Raw genomic sequence first — 12,301 nt, forward strand, 5'->3', positions numbered from 1 at the left:
TCCTAGTCTTAGTTCCCTAACTTGGAGTAACATCAAAGAAATCTTTTAACTTATGGTGGCTCATTAGATATTTGAAAGTTAAATATCATGATCACTTTCCACCTCTGAGTATTCTCCAGTTGCTTTGGCAGGGTGTCTTTTAAAAAATGTTAATAAATACAAATTTATTTATTGCTCACACAGGATTTAATTCAGTGTTTTTGATTGGCAGGAGGCTCTTCTCCAAGTGATAATTCAGAGACCAGACTCTGTTCTGCTGTCTTCAACAGTTGGCTTCTGCATTCACCACGGAAGGAGAAAGAGCATGAAGAATGGCATGTGGGAGATTATTAGGGACCAAGCCTGGAGGAGTGTTACATCATTTATACCCAGATTCCATTGGCTAGAACTCAGTCCATGGCCACACTGAACAGGAAAGATGGCTGGCAAACGTGATCTAGCTGTGTGTCCTGGAAGAGCTACTAGGTTTTGTAGTCGGCCAGCAATCTCTGAAAAAATATGTTTCTTGGATTAAGCCTCATCCTCCCTGGCCTGATTCCTTTCCAACAAGGGTAGCTTTTGAATCTTCCCACCCTCTAGTCACTCCCCTCTTCTTATGCATTGATTTGTTAGTGTTCCTCTGAAAATGCATGGCATTCAGGAGTAGTCTGAGCTGGGTAGACGTGGAGGGTGAGGCTGCTAGCTCTTAGGCTCTTTACTCTCGGCCCTCAGGACCTAGGAGGGGTGTCAGGGGTCCCTTTCCTTTCCATTTCTTCTCCCTCTCTGCCTGCTCAGAGAGGTTTCATGGGCCCTTGTCCTGAAAGAGACATCTCCCTTTCCACCCCCACCCCCACCACTCACACATATTTAGAGATGATAAATGGCACTGCTTATAGCATGGGCTTCAGCATCTGATAGACCTGGGTTGGAGTTCTGCCCCCTCCCCTTTCTTACTAGCTGTATGCTGCTGCTGCTGCTAAGTCGCTTCAGTCGTGTCCGTGACCCCATAGACGGCAGCCCACCAGGCTCCACCATCCTTGGGATTCTCCAGGCAAGAACACTCGAGTGGGTTGCCATTTCCTTCTCCAATGCATGAAAGTGAAAAGTGAAAGTGAAGTCCCTCAGTCGTGTCCGACTCTTTGCGACCCCATAGACTGCAGCCTACCAGGCTCCTCCGTCCATGGGATTTTCCAGGCACGAGTACTGGAGTGGGTTGCCATTGCCTTCTCTGACTAGCTGTATGACTTTGAGCAAATATCTTAAAACTCTTTAAACTGCAATTTCCTGCTCTGTAAAATGGAGGTGAGGATGATGATAATGATAATGATGGTGATGGTGGTGATACAGGATTTCTGTGATGAGTCAGTGAAATAATTGACTTAAAATGCTAGCACAGAGCCCGGCACATGGTCGAGGGCTCAGTAAGTAGGGGCTAATAATGATGACAATAGTTAACAACTTTCTCCTCTAGTCAAACAGACCTTTTCAAATAGTTCTTATTTCCTTCTGTTATATGTTCTCAGTTTTCCATCAGCTGTGCTATTCTTACCTCTCCTCTGTCAACCCAGATCTTCTCCTTAGATTTCTTCTTCTCAGCTTCTCCTTAGATGTCTAACTTTCTACCTTCCTATCTCAAAACTACACAGCTGCTATACCTTGTCTTTATTGAGAAATGAACGACAAGAGTAGATACTGAAGAGTTAGAGAAAATATATGGTGTAGGCTTTGCCCAAACCCCTTTCTCCTCTCACCTAGAAGCTACTGAAAATGTTTTATTCATGATACTGAGCCCGGGCTTCCCAATCCTTCTCTGTTGCAAACTCAAGACTCCCTCTGTTTGCTGAGAGAGCAGCCAGCACAGACAATTTTATGGTCTGATAGGCTGTTTGCAGAGTATATTTGGTAAGTCATTTTCTGTTTTCCAAAACTAATTAGAGATGGATAAATTTAAATGGTGGTAGAAGCCAACAATAAAACATCATGTCCTCATTAGCTGAAATAATCCTGTGGCTTCCCTTCTTATATGAAGGATCTTGACTCAGAAAAATTCGGTTCAGGCTGAGTGGTGTGCTGGAGCTGGTGCCTGCTTGCATGAGCCAATTGCATGCATCCCTTCCCAGCTCCACGTTCAGTGACATTGCCTCTGTGCCTTGGAATTGGCTCTGGTGGGAGTACTGAAAATGGGAAATTGGCAAGTGCTACAAATCAGGTCTCCACCCCAAGCTTGTTAAACAGGTACCCACACCCCACTGCTCCTGCTGTCATGCAGGGAGCAGGTCCAGCTCTCTTTGAGGCTTGCACATATAAACCATGAAGTGCCACGCATTGTTTTGATTCATAAAGTGCCTTTGGAAATAGTTTTTCTCCTCTTGGGCCCCAAGGCTTCTGTGAGTGTCTGATAGAGGACTTTGCTTTGGTGAAAGAGATTGGACACTGGAAGCAGAGGCTGGGGATGGTGGTTTCCCTAGCAACCAGGTCAGGGAGTGGGACTGGAGAGGCATTTTTTAGAGACACACTTCTCCCATTGTAACGTGCAGGTGAATCACCCGGGCATCTTGTTAAAATGCAGATTCTGATTCAGTGGGTCTCAGCTAGTCCTGATATGTGTCATTTCTAATAAGCTCCCAGGTGGTGTCAGCGATGCCATGCACCATTCCATGAGTAACAGTGTTGACCCTGGACAGAGAAACCTAAAACTTTGCAAAAACTCACTGTATGTTAAGTCCACCAAAAGCCAAGGACTATCGCTTCTGCTCCAGCCTCAGACTTGCCAGTTTAGAGGGAGAGATGGTGTTTTAACTGTAGAAGCACCAGTGCAGAATTAAGCAGAGCTGGGTTAAATCATCTCTACCAAATAATATGACTTCATCCAATTACTAACCTTTCCCGAGTCTCAGTTTCCCAAGCTGTAAAATGGGGCTAGGACTGCATGGGGTGGTTATGAGACTTCAGGGAGAGAAAGCAGGAAAGGGTTTACTGCAGGCTCTGCACTACTGCCCCTGGCTTCCCTATTTGTTTCCAGCCTAAGATCAAACAACTTTCTTTGGCAAAACCCCACCTTTTTAGCCTAAACTGTAATTTTTTAAAATATAAGAATTAATAATTACTGTTGCATAATTACAATTTTTAATTATAAAAAAGACAGTAAAGATATCATGTTCCCCCTACCTAGTGATCACACAGTTAATATTTTGGTATATTTCCTGCCAGGCTTTTTATATATTTTTTTATTTTACAACAAAAATGAGATGATATTCAACACATTGTTTTCTAACTTATTTTTTTTAATTTATAAAAAGTTTTAATTTTATATTGGAGTCTAGTTGATTAACAACCTGCTTTTTAGTTTAAAAATATACCTTTGGTAGGTTTTCATGTCTGTAGGCAGAAAAGAAATTGAAATTGCTCAATCGTGTGCAACTCTGTGCAACCCCAAGGACTGCAGCCCACCAGGCTCCTCTGTCCATGGAATTCTCTAGGCAGGAATACTGGAGTGGGGTGCCATTTCCTTCTCCAGGGGCTCTTCCTGGGGATCTATAGGCAGAGATCACTATTATAATTTTAATGGCTGTACACTGAACAGTCTTCTAAGGACTGGTGACAAAATCTGCCTATTGGATTCAGTTCACTTTTCAGAAGGAACATGCCAGGCTGTGGGAGCAGCATTCTGGAGTCTTCGTTTTGGTCTCTGCTGGAGTCTGGATCTCTTAACACCTCCACATGACCTAGCATGAAGAAGGTCAAAAGTCACAATGTTCTGGACTTCAGGGAACCCCAGCTAAATGCAGAGGGACAGTAGGAGCTCCTCTCAAGGAGAACCCCAAATCAGTTCTGATCCAAGGACAAATCTGAGACTAGGGAATAACCAAGGAATCTGTAGTGATGGAGCTGCAGATCAAGTCACAGAATGAAAAATATTGAGTGAAGGAAGTGCCCCAGGACTCAAGAGATAATGAATTCAGCTCTCTGCATCCTCTTTTTCCAGCAGGCACTCTGGATGCTTTAACCAGGTCTCCCTGAGAACAGCTCTTCATGACCCTTTCAAATGCTGGAAGCTACTGTGGGGAGGAAGGCATTCATTTATCCATTCATCCCTTTAGTCTGTGAATGTTTTCTGAGCTCCTATTATGTACCAAACACTTTTCTGGGTCCAGAATGTTATGGTGAACAGAATAAACAAAATTCCTGCTCTGACAAATGGTGCGTTAGAATCTGGGACGTAGCCTACACCTCAGTCTAGTCCAGTTCAGTTCGTTTCAGTTGTGTCTGACACTTTGTGACTCCGTGGTGTACACCTCATTATTAATAAAACCAGGATGACTGTAGCCGGCAGTAAGTTCAAGGAAGGGAATGAAACAGGGTACCGTGGTGGAGAGTCACTGGGGCTGTTTAGACAGGCTAGTCAGGGCAGGCTTCTCTGAGGAGGGGTCTTTCAGGTGTGCTTTGAAGGATGGGAGGGTTTATTTTGAACCAGAGTCTGGCGCTTGAACTATGTTGTTGGAGACTAATCCTCTTGGCAGGGGCAAAGCCTTTCGAGTGTTCCAAGTGTGGGTGTTGCTTTTAAACTCTCAATCTTTTCTCCAGATAAGCCTATCCTGTTCTTTTAGCTGTTGGTCATGTGAACCAATTTAGCTCCACTCAGAATCCTTCTCTATCAACTACAGAGATCTGTCTGTCTTTCTTTCTATCTTTCCATCCATCTGTCTGTCCATCTGTTCGTCTGTCTATCCATCTATCTATTCACTCATCTATCCATCTATCTTTCTATCCATATAAATCTGATACCCAAAATGAAGCATTATGTGTGACCACAAAGGATTATATTATGCCCTTTGTACTGGACTGTGCATTTTTTTTTCATGCAGCTAAAGTAATAAGGATTTTTTTTTTTAGTTGGGTACATCACATTGTTTTCTTAATTGAGCTTGCAGTCAAATAAATCACCCAAGTCCTTTATACATCTTGTAACTTCTGCTATGGAATTTTGGAAAGTAAATGCAGAGGCTTATATTTATTTGTATTTAAATTTAATCTTGTTAGTTTTAGCCTAATTTTTCAAGCTAGTCACTGTATTTTTGTTTCCTGGTTCTGTCAGTCAATGTCTTTCATTCCTTTAGCAGTTTATTGGGGAGGCTAAATGAGAAACCTGGGTAAGAGATGGTGGCCGTTTGGCCTACAGCGGTAGGAATGGAAACAGAAGGATGAGGATAGATTCAGGATGTATTTGGAGGTTGGAGGAGGTAAGAAGAGAGGAACCAAGTGTCAAGTCCTGGGCCTGAGCTACAGGGCCATTATGGTACAACTAACTGAAATACGTAAGAATGTTAAGTGCTGAATGTGTGCATCACTCCCCACCAAATTCATATGTTGAAACCCTGTCCCCCAGTGTGCTAGTACTAGGAGGTGGGGTCTTTGGGAGGTGATCAGGGTTAACATGAGGGGGGAGCCCACGTGATGGGATTCGTGCCCTCAGGAGTCACGAGAGAACTTGCTTCCTCTTGCTGTCTGCCACTTGAGGTGTAATGAGACAGTCTGCAACCCAGAAGAGGGCCCTCTCTCAGAACCCGACCATACTGGCACCTTGATATTGGATTCCCAGCCCCCAGAACTGTGAGAAAAGAAACAGCTGTTTATAGGCCACCCAGTTTATAGTGCTTTGTTATAGCATCCTGAACTGATGAAAACAGTTAGGTAGGAGAAGGCAGTGGCACCCCACTCCAGTACTCTTGCCTGGAAAATCCCATGGACGGAGGAGCCTGGAAGGCTGCAGTCCATGGGGTCGCTGAGGGTCGGACACGACTGAGCGACTTCACTTTCACTTTTCACTTTCATGCATTGGAGAAGGAAATGGCAGCCCACTCCAGTGTTCTTGCCTGGAGAATCCCAGGGACGGAGGAGCCTGGTGGGCTGCTTTCTATGGGGTCGCACAGAGTTGGACACTACTGAAGTGACTTCGCAGTAGCAGTAGGGGATATTTGGGAGGAAAAATTATTTCACTCAGTGGGATTACAGTAATTTTTATTCTTTTTCCTGTTTGCTGTCTGTCCAAAAATACAAAAAAGAAGAAAGCGAAGACTGGGAAGGTTAGTTTTTATTATTAAATTCAGAACAAGGCATGAAGGATGAGGCAAGTGCAGCCCTGTGTGTGTACAAAGGAACAGGCATTTTCTTCTTAAACCAGACTCTAGAAACCAGATCTGTATTCCTTGCAAAAGCAGAAATTCAGAGGTGACCCTATTGAGCTACACGAATTTCTGATGGGAATAGAAATGAAAGATGTTCCCAGCCTCTTTCAGCTTTTATCAAATACAAGAACCAGAGGGCATGATCCTAGCCAAGGAAGGATTGAGCCCTGAGGAGTTGTGGAAGGGTGTGTTAACCAGGGAGCAGTTAATCCTGGGAATATACTTATCGAAGGTAGTAATAAAATAGCATAGATGCTTTTAAAATAGATTTTATATTTAGAAAATAGAGAGCTGGGACACAGACATCATTTTTATTGCTAGATTCTCACCTCTGGTTTGCTGTAGGACCTTTGCTGAGAGATTTTCCCTGTAGTCACAGATTCCTAGTGTATTAAAGGGAAGAGACCTCTGAGATCCATCTTGTTCAGGAGTTTTAACCAGGGGTGTACATCAGAATGATTTGGTGAGTTAATACTATTTTTTTCCAAACACTTATTTATGCCAGGGTTGCTGTTGGGTTAGACACATTATTTTATTTTGTTTTTAAACTAATTTTTAAGTTTTTATACAATTTTTAAGGGTTACTTTCCATTTATATTTATTACAAAATATTGGCCATATTCCCAATGTTGTGCAATACATCCTTATGGCTTATTCCCAGTAGTTCGTGCCTCCTACTTCTTCGTCCCTATGTTGTCCCTCCCCCTCCTTCTGGGAACCACTAATTTGTTCTCTGTATCTGTGAGTCAGCTTCCTTTTTGTTTTATTCACCAGTTTGTTTCATTTTTTTTGATTCCACATATAAGTGATATTATACAGTATTTGTCTTTCTCTGTCTGACTTATTTCACTAAACATAATGCCCTCTAGGTCCATCCACTGTTGCAAATGGCAGAATTTTGTTCTTTTTTATGGTTGAGTAATATTCCATTGTGTGTTTGTATGTGTGTGTATATACATATATATAAAATACCTCATCTTCTTTACCCATTCATCTGTTTTTTTAAAATAACATATGAATTTTAAATTTATTTATTTATTGGCTGTGTGGCATGTGGGATATTCATTCTACCATGGATCAAACCTGCCCACCCTGCATTTGAAGCTATCTTAACCATTGGGTAGCCAGCCAGGGAAGTCCCTATCCATTTATCTGTTGATAGACACTTAGGTTGCTTCCATATCTTGACAACTGTAAATAATGCTGCTTCAAACATTGGGGTGCATTTGTGTTTTTGGATTTAGTGTTTTTGTTTATTTTGGATATATATGCAGAAATGGGATTGCTGGATCATATAGTAGTTCTATTTTTAGTTTTGTTTTTTCAGAAGCCTCCATATTGTTTTCCACAATGGCTTCACCAATTTATATTCCTATCAGTAGTATACAAAGGTTCCCTTTTCTCCACATCCTTGCCAACATTTCTTTGTGGTCTTTTTGGGCTTCCCTGGTGACTCAACTGGTAAAGAATCTGTCTGCCATGTGGGAGACCTGGGTTCGATCCCTGGGCTGGGAAGATCCCCTGGAGAAGGGAATGGTTACCCAGTCCAGGATTCTGGCTTGGAGAATCTCACTGTGGTTTTTATTTGTATTTCCCTGATGATTAACAGTGTTGAGCTAGGCACATTGTTTTGGAGACGTTTCCTAAGTCATTTGTCACATTACTGCCTTAAAGGATCTCTGATCTAAAGTAACCCCCTCATCATATAAATGAAGAAACTAGACTTGGAGAGATTAAGAGATTTGTCTACTGCTCACTGAGAAGTACAAAAATTACCCTGGGAGTCACCATACTCAGTGGAAAAGATATAATAACATGAAACCACTTAATCAATTTCTGCCATATTTCATTAAACAATTAACAGTTAACTAGACATAGTAATACCTGTAGATCTGAAAAACATAGAGTTGAGTGAAAAAGAAACAGAATGACATTTATATAAATTAGATGCATTTATATAAATTAAAACAACACACAGTTCTGTATTTTACAAACCTGTGTACATATTTAAGGATCTATGTCGAACACATTAGTACGTGTGTCCACTGGAGGAGAGATTCTTGGGGATGAAGAAATGAAATGAACAAAATCCAAGAGATCTTGAACAAGAAATGAACAAAAACCATCCTGACTTACGTCAAAAGTGTGCTATGAATTAAGGTACAAGATCTCTCAATTCTCTGCACTCAAATTATTAAAAAAAATAAACCTGTCATCAACATGATTATAGATGAATGGATTAAAGAAATGTGGTATATTATTCAGCCTTAAAAAGGAATAAAATCTTGACATGCTACTGCATGAATGAATCTTAAAGACAGTATACTCAGTGAAGTGAGCCAAACACAAAAGGATATTCCACTTCCATGATGTGTCCAAAATAGGCAACTTCATACAAAGAAAGTAGATTAGAGGTTTCTAGAGTCTACAGGGAGGAGGAAGGGGCAGTTATTATTACTTAATGGTGATAGGGTTTCTGTTTGGGGTGATGAAAAAGTTTTGGAAATAGATAGTGGTGATGGTTACACAACCTTTGAATGTAATTAAAGCCACTGACATTGTACATTTAAAAACGGCAAGTTTTATGATGTATTGTTTTTCCACAATTAAAAAATTAATATGTAATATACCTCAAACCATTGAATTCTATACTTTGAGTGAATTATATGATTTGTGAAATATATTCTAATAAAGATGTTAAATTTACAAACATAATTTTCCTTTGCTTTTAATTCCTTCTGTGGAAAAATAGAAGAATTTGAGAGGAGGTGAAGTAATGGCTACTCAGCTGGGTACTATGCCTAGTGCAGCAATTAAATTCTTTTCTCTAACATACCATAAATATTTAGGGTAAGATTTTGTGTTAGACATTTTGACATGTTTCTGGCAATGCAAAGATTTGACAAGGTTTTCGGGACTGGGAATTTGTTATATAAATAATAGCTATTATTAAATACTTTAATTTGGTGTCTACATGGCACAGGACATTGATGTGCATGTTATTTGAACAGATGTGTGAATAGGTCTGCTTTTCTTCCAGTTTAGCTTTTGGCAGCTAGTGACTTTGGCATGTGGACAGTGTGTGGTGTATATAAAATTTGGGTTTTATGCAACAAGAGCATTTGAAAAATGCAGTTGAGAAGGAACAGATACTTGAAGAACTATGAACTATGCTGAAAATGTCCTCCAAATTTCGCTCCAAATTTCCTAAGTCCCCTTCTATCTTGGCCACTTACTGCTTTCAGTCCTTAAAAGTTAGTTGAGAAGAGAACTATTTTCTCTCTCAGACCTCTAGTCTTTGGAGAAAAGGACACTTGATAACTTTTTTTGTTTGTTTGTTTAATTGGCAAGAAAAGTTTAAGTGAGCTCGCTCAACTTTGAAAACAAAGTTTTGATTTGTATAGGTTGAGATCAATTCCTGCTTCATTTAAACTCTTTCCATCCAATCTTAATTATATCCATGCATCTGGCAGAGACCCATCTTCTGGTCTTGTGAAATTATCATTCCAGCCAAAAGTGTGGGTGAGGGTTGCCATTCCTGGTGACGGACAAAAGAAAGAGCATTTGTCCTGGAGTGCCTTGCCCAGTGATAAGCTAGGGGCTCAGCCACTGCCGGTCATTTGCATGCATAGTGGACCATTTCATTAAGAATTTCATTAAGATGGTAATGTTTAATGTTTCCTGGGAAAAATGAGTTTTTGGCTTGTTCAATTATATAATTAAAGTCAGAGAATTAGGGGAGATTGCAAACTGCTTGCATAATGTGGGTAAGTATAATGATAAAACTTGTAAATAAGTTCAAAAGAATTGGGCTCTGCACGAATCCTGATGCTGAATCAGATTAGGAGGGTGGGCATGTAGAAAATGTGGACTGAAAAGTTAACTAGAGTTTAACATTGGTGTCTATTAGCTGAGCTCCTTGCTCTAGGGGTCCTCTCAGGGAGGTAAATGGTAGGATTAGATCAGAACTAGGGACTGGCTGCTCTGGTTCTAGAAAGTTCCAGGAACACATTTCTTCACTTTTTCTATAGGCACTAATTTCCTGTATCAGAATTAAAAAAAAACAACAACCAACAGCAAAGGCATAGGTTTGCAAGCTTTCTTAACTGGTAGTCAGGGTGTCTTTCTTTCCTTGCTTTGATGGTGACATAATTCTTATCCTCTTCCTGACTTTCTTCTAGTCTGTAAAACAGGAAGTTCCATTCTTTTGAAAGAACGAGGAAGGCTGCTTTTCTTCTTTCTTTGATCCCTTCACTTACTTTTTCTAAGGAAGGAAAAGTGATTTGGTGGTTTAGTGGGGTCAAGCTAACTTTCCTGAAGAATTAGGGAGTTGGGAAAATTTAATATTGCTGTACTACGTAGGCTTTGTATGGAAGTATTGGACATTCCTGTTCCTTAAGAATATTCCCTAAGACACATGTACCTACAGTGATTTCAGCCTCCTCTTTCTCTTTCATTTCACTACTCTTCTCTTAAAAAAAATTTCCTTTCACTTTATTATGCAGAACAATTATTATGCTTCCAAACTTGGCTCTGAGTTCTCTTTGCAAAGGCCCAGAGACTGCCCTTTCTGCCTTTGCCACATCCCTCAGCAAGATAGCTTATGCAGTCTGTGTGAATTTGGCTTACACGCATGTGTTCCTAAAGGTTGGTGTGGCTCTAACCTAGGAAGTCTAACACACATGGAGAAGGAACAAGAGAAATGCAATATAGGCTTGTCTCTGATCTCTTTTAAAGCTAGCTTTTAAAAGTCAGATATCAATAGATTACCCACTTTCTTGTCAAATGTGTGTTTTCATCAGTTCCAAGGCCCCATTTTATTTTTAAAATTTTATTTATTTTTTAACTGAAGAATAATTGCTTTACAGAATTTTGTTGTTTTCTGTCAAACATCAACATGAATCAGCCATAGGGCCCCATTTTAAACAGAAAGCTTTAGGGTTCTGGAGGAACACAAAAAGGGCAAGCACTGCTCTGAATTTTTGCATCTTTGGCTTTATTGAATTTTAACATCTGGAACATGTCATGAGTGTCAAAACTAAGAGAGTCTCAAGCCTGTTTACAGAATCATCCAGACTCCTGTTTAGTGCTGGTTCTCCACTGCTTGCTGTGCTTCATCTAAGTTGCCTCATGTGTAAAGATGGAGACGATAGGTCCTAACTCCTCGGCTCTATGAGGATTAAGTGAGATAATGTATGTAAAACACAGCGGAGCAATTGATATTTCAGCAAACTAGTTCTTATGAGTGCATTCTAAATAAGGTTTACATTAAAAAAAAAGAACAAGATTCTCTCTTCCCACTGTGACCTCTGTCAGTGTCCTCCTGGTTTCAATCTCCTATTATCAGAACAACACAGGGTTTTTAACTGAGAAGAGCTATACTTGCTGCTGATGCAGAAGTGTTCATCTTTTCTAGTTATCTTTTTTTGTGAGCTTTTGGACTTCAGGTTGATGTTGACACACAGGTTATTGCTTAGAGCCTACCTTTTCCGAAAGGAGTCTACTTATTAGAATATAAGAACTCGTAAAAGTGGTATAGATTCTACTCATGTTTCAAGGGTAAAATAAGAAGCATGTAGGTCTCTGCAGTAACATTTCTGTTTTTTAAGTTTTTAAAGTCAGGACTTTATTTTTTCAAAAAATTGTTTATTTAATTGGTAGAAAGTTGCTTTACAATTTTGTGTTGGTTTCTGCTGTACAACAACACACATCAGCCTTAATTATGTGTGTGTTATGTGTGTTAGTCACTCAGTTGTGTCCGACTCTTTGTGACCCCATGGACTATAGCCTGCCAGGTTTCTCTGTCCATGGAATTCTCCAGGCAAGAATACTGGTGTGGACTGCCATTCCCTTCTCCAGAGGAACTTCCCAGCCCAGGGATCAAACCCTGGTCTCCTGCATTGCAGGTGGATTCTTTACCATTTGAGCTACAGGGAGATCTATAGTCATAATTTTATATATATATATATATATATATATATATATCCCTTCCTGCCTTCCCCACCCTGGATCCCACTCTAGGTTATCACAAGAGTGCCAGACTGGGCTCCCTGTATTATATGGCAGCTTCCCACTATTTTACACTTGATAGTGTATGTATATCAAAGCTGCTTTTTCAGTCTGTCCCACCCTCACCT

General features: G+C 40.4%; 1 long non-coding RNA gene across 1 annotated transcript in view; it reads left to right on the forward strand.

Moving 5' to 3' along the window:
* The window catches only part of LOC139184208 (uncharacterized), an 86,826-nt gene extending 74,768 nt beyond the window's left edge, over positions 1–12,058 (forward strand). The window contains exon 3 of the long non-coding RNA XR_011567772.1: positions 212–12,058. This is a non-coding gene — a long non-coding RNA (uncharacterized lncRNA). The remainder of the gene's footprint in view (positions 1–211) is intronic.
* The last annotated feature ends 243 nt before the right edge of the window (positions 12,059–12,301 follow it).

Source organism: Bos indicus, chromosome 7, assembly GCF_029378745.1.
Source record: "Bos indicus isolate NIAB-ARS_2022 breed Sahiwal x Tharparkar chromosome 7, NIAB-ARS_B.indTharparkar_mat_pri_1.0, whole genome shotgun sequence".
Taxonomy (NCBI): domain Eukaryota; kingdom Metazoa; phylum Chordata; class Mammalia; order Artiodactyla; family Bovidae; genus Bos; species Bos indicus.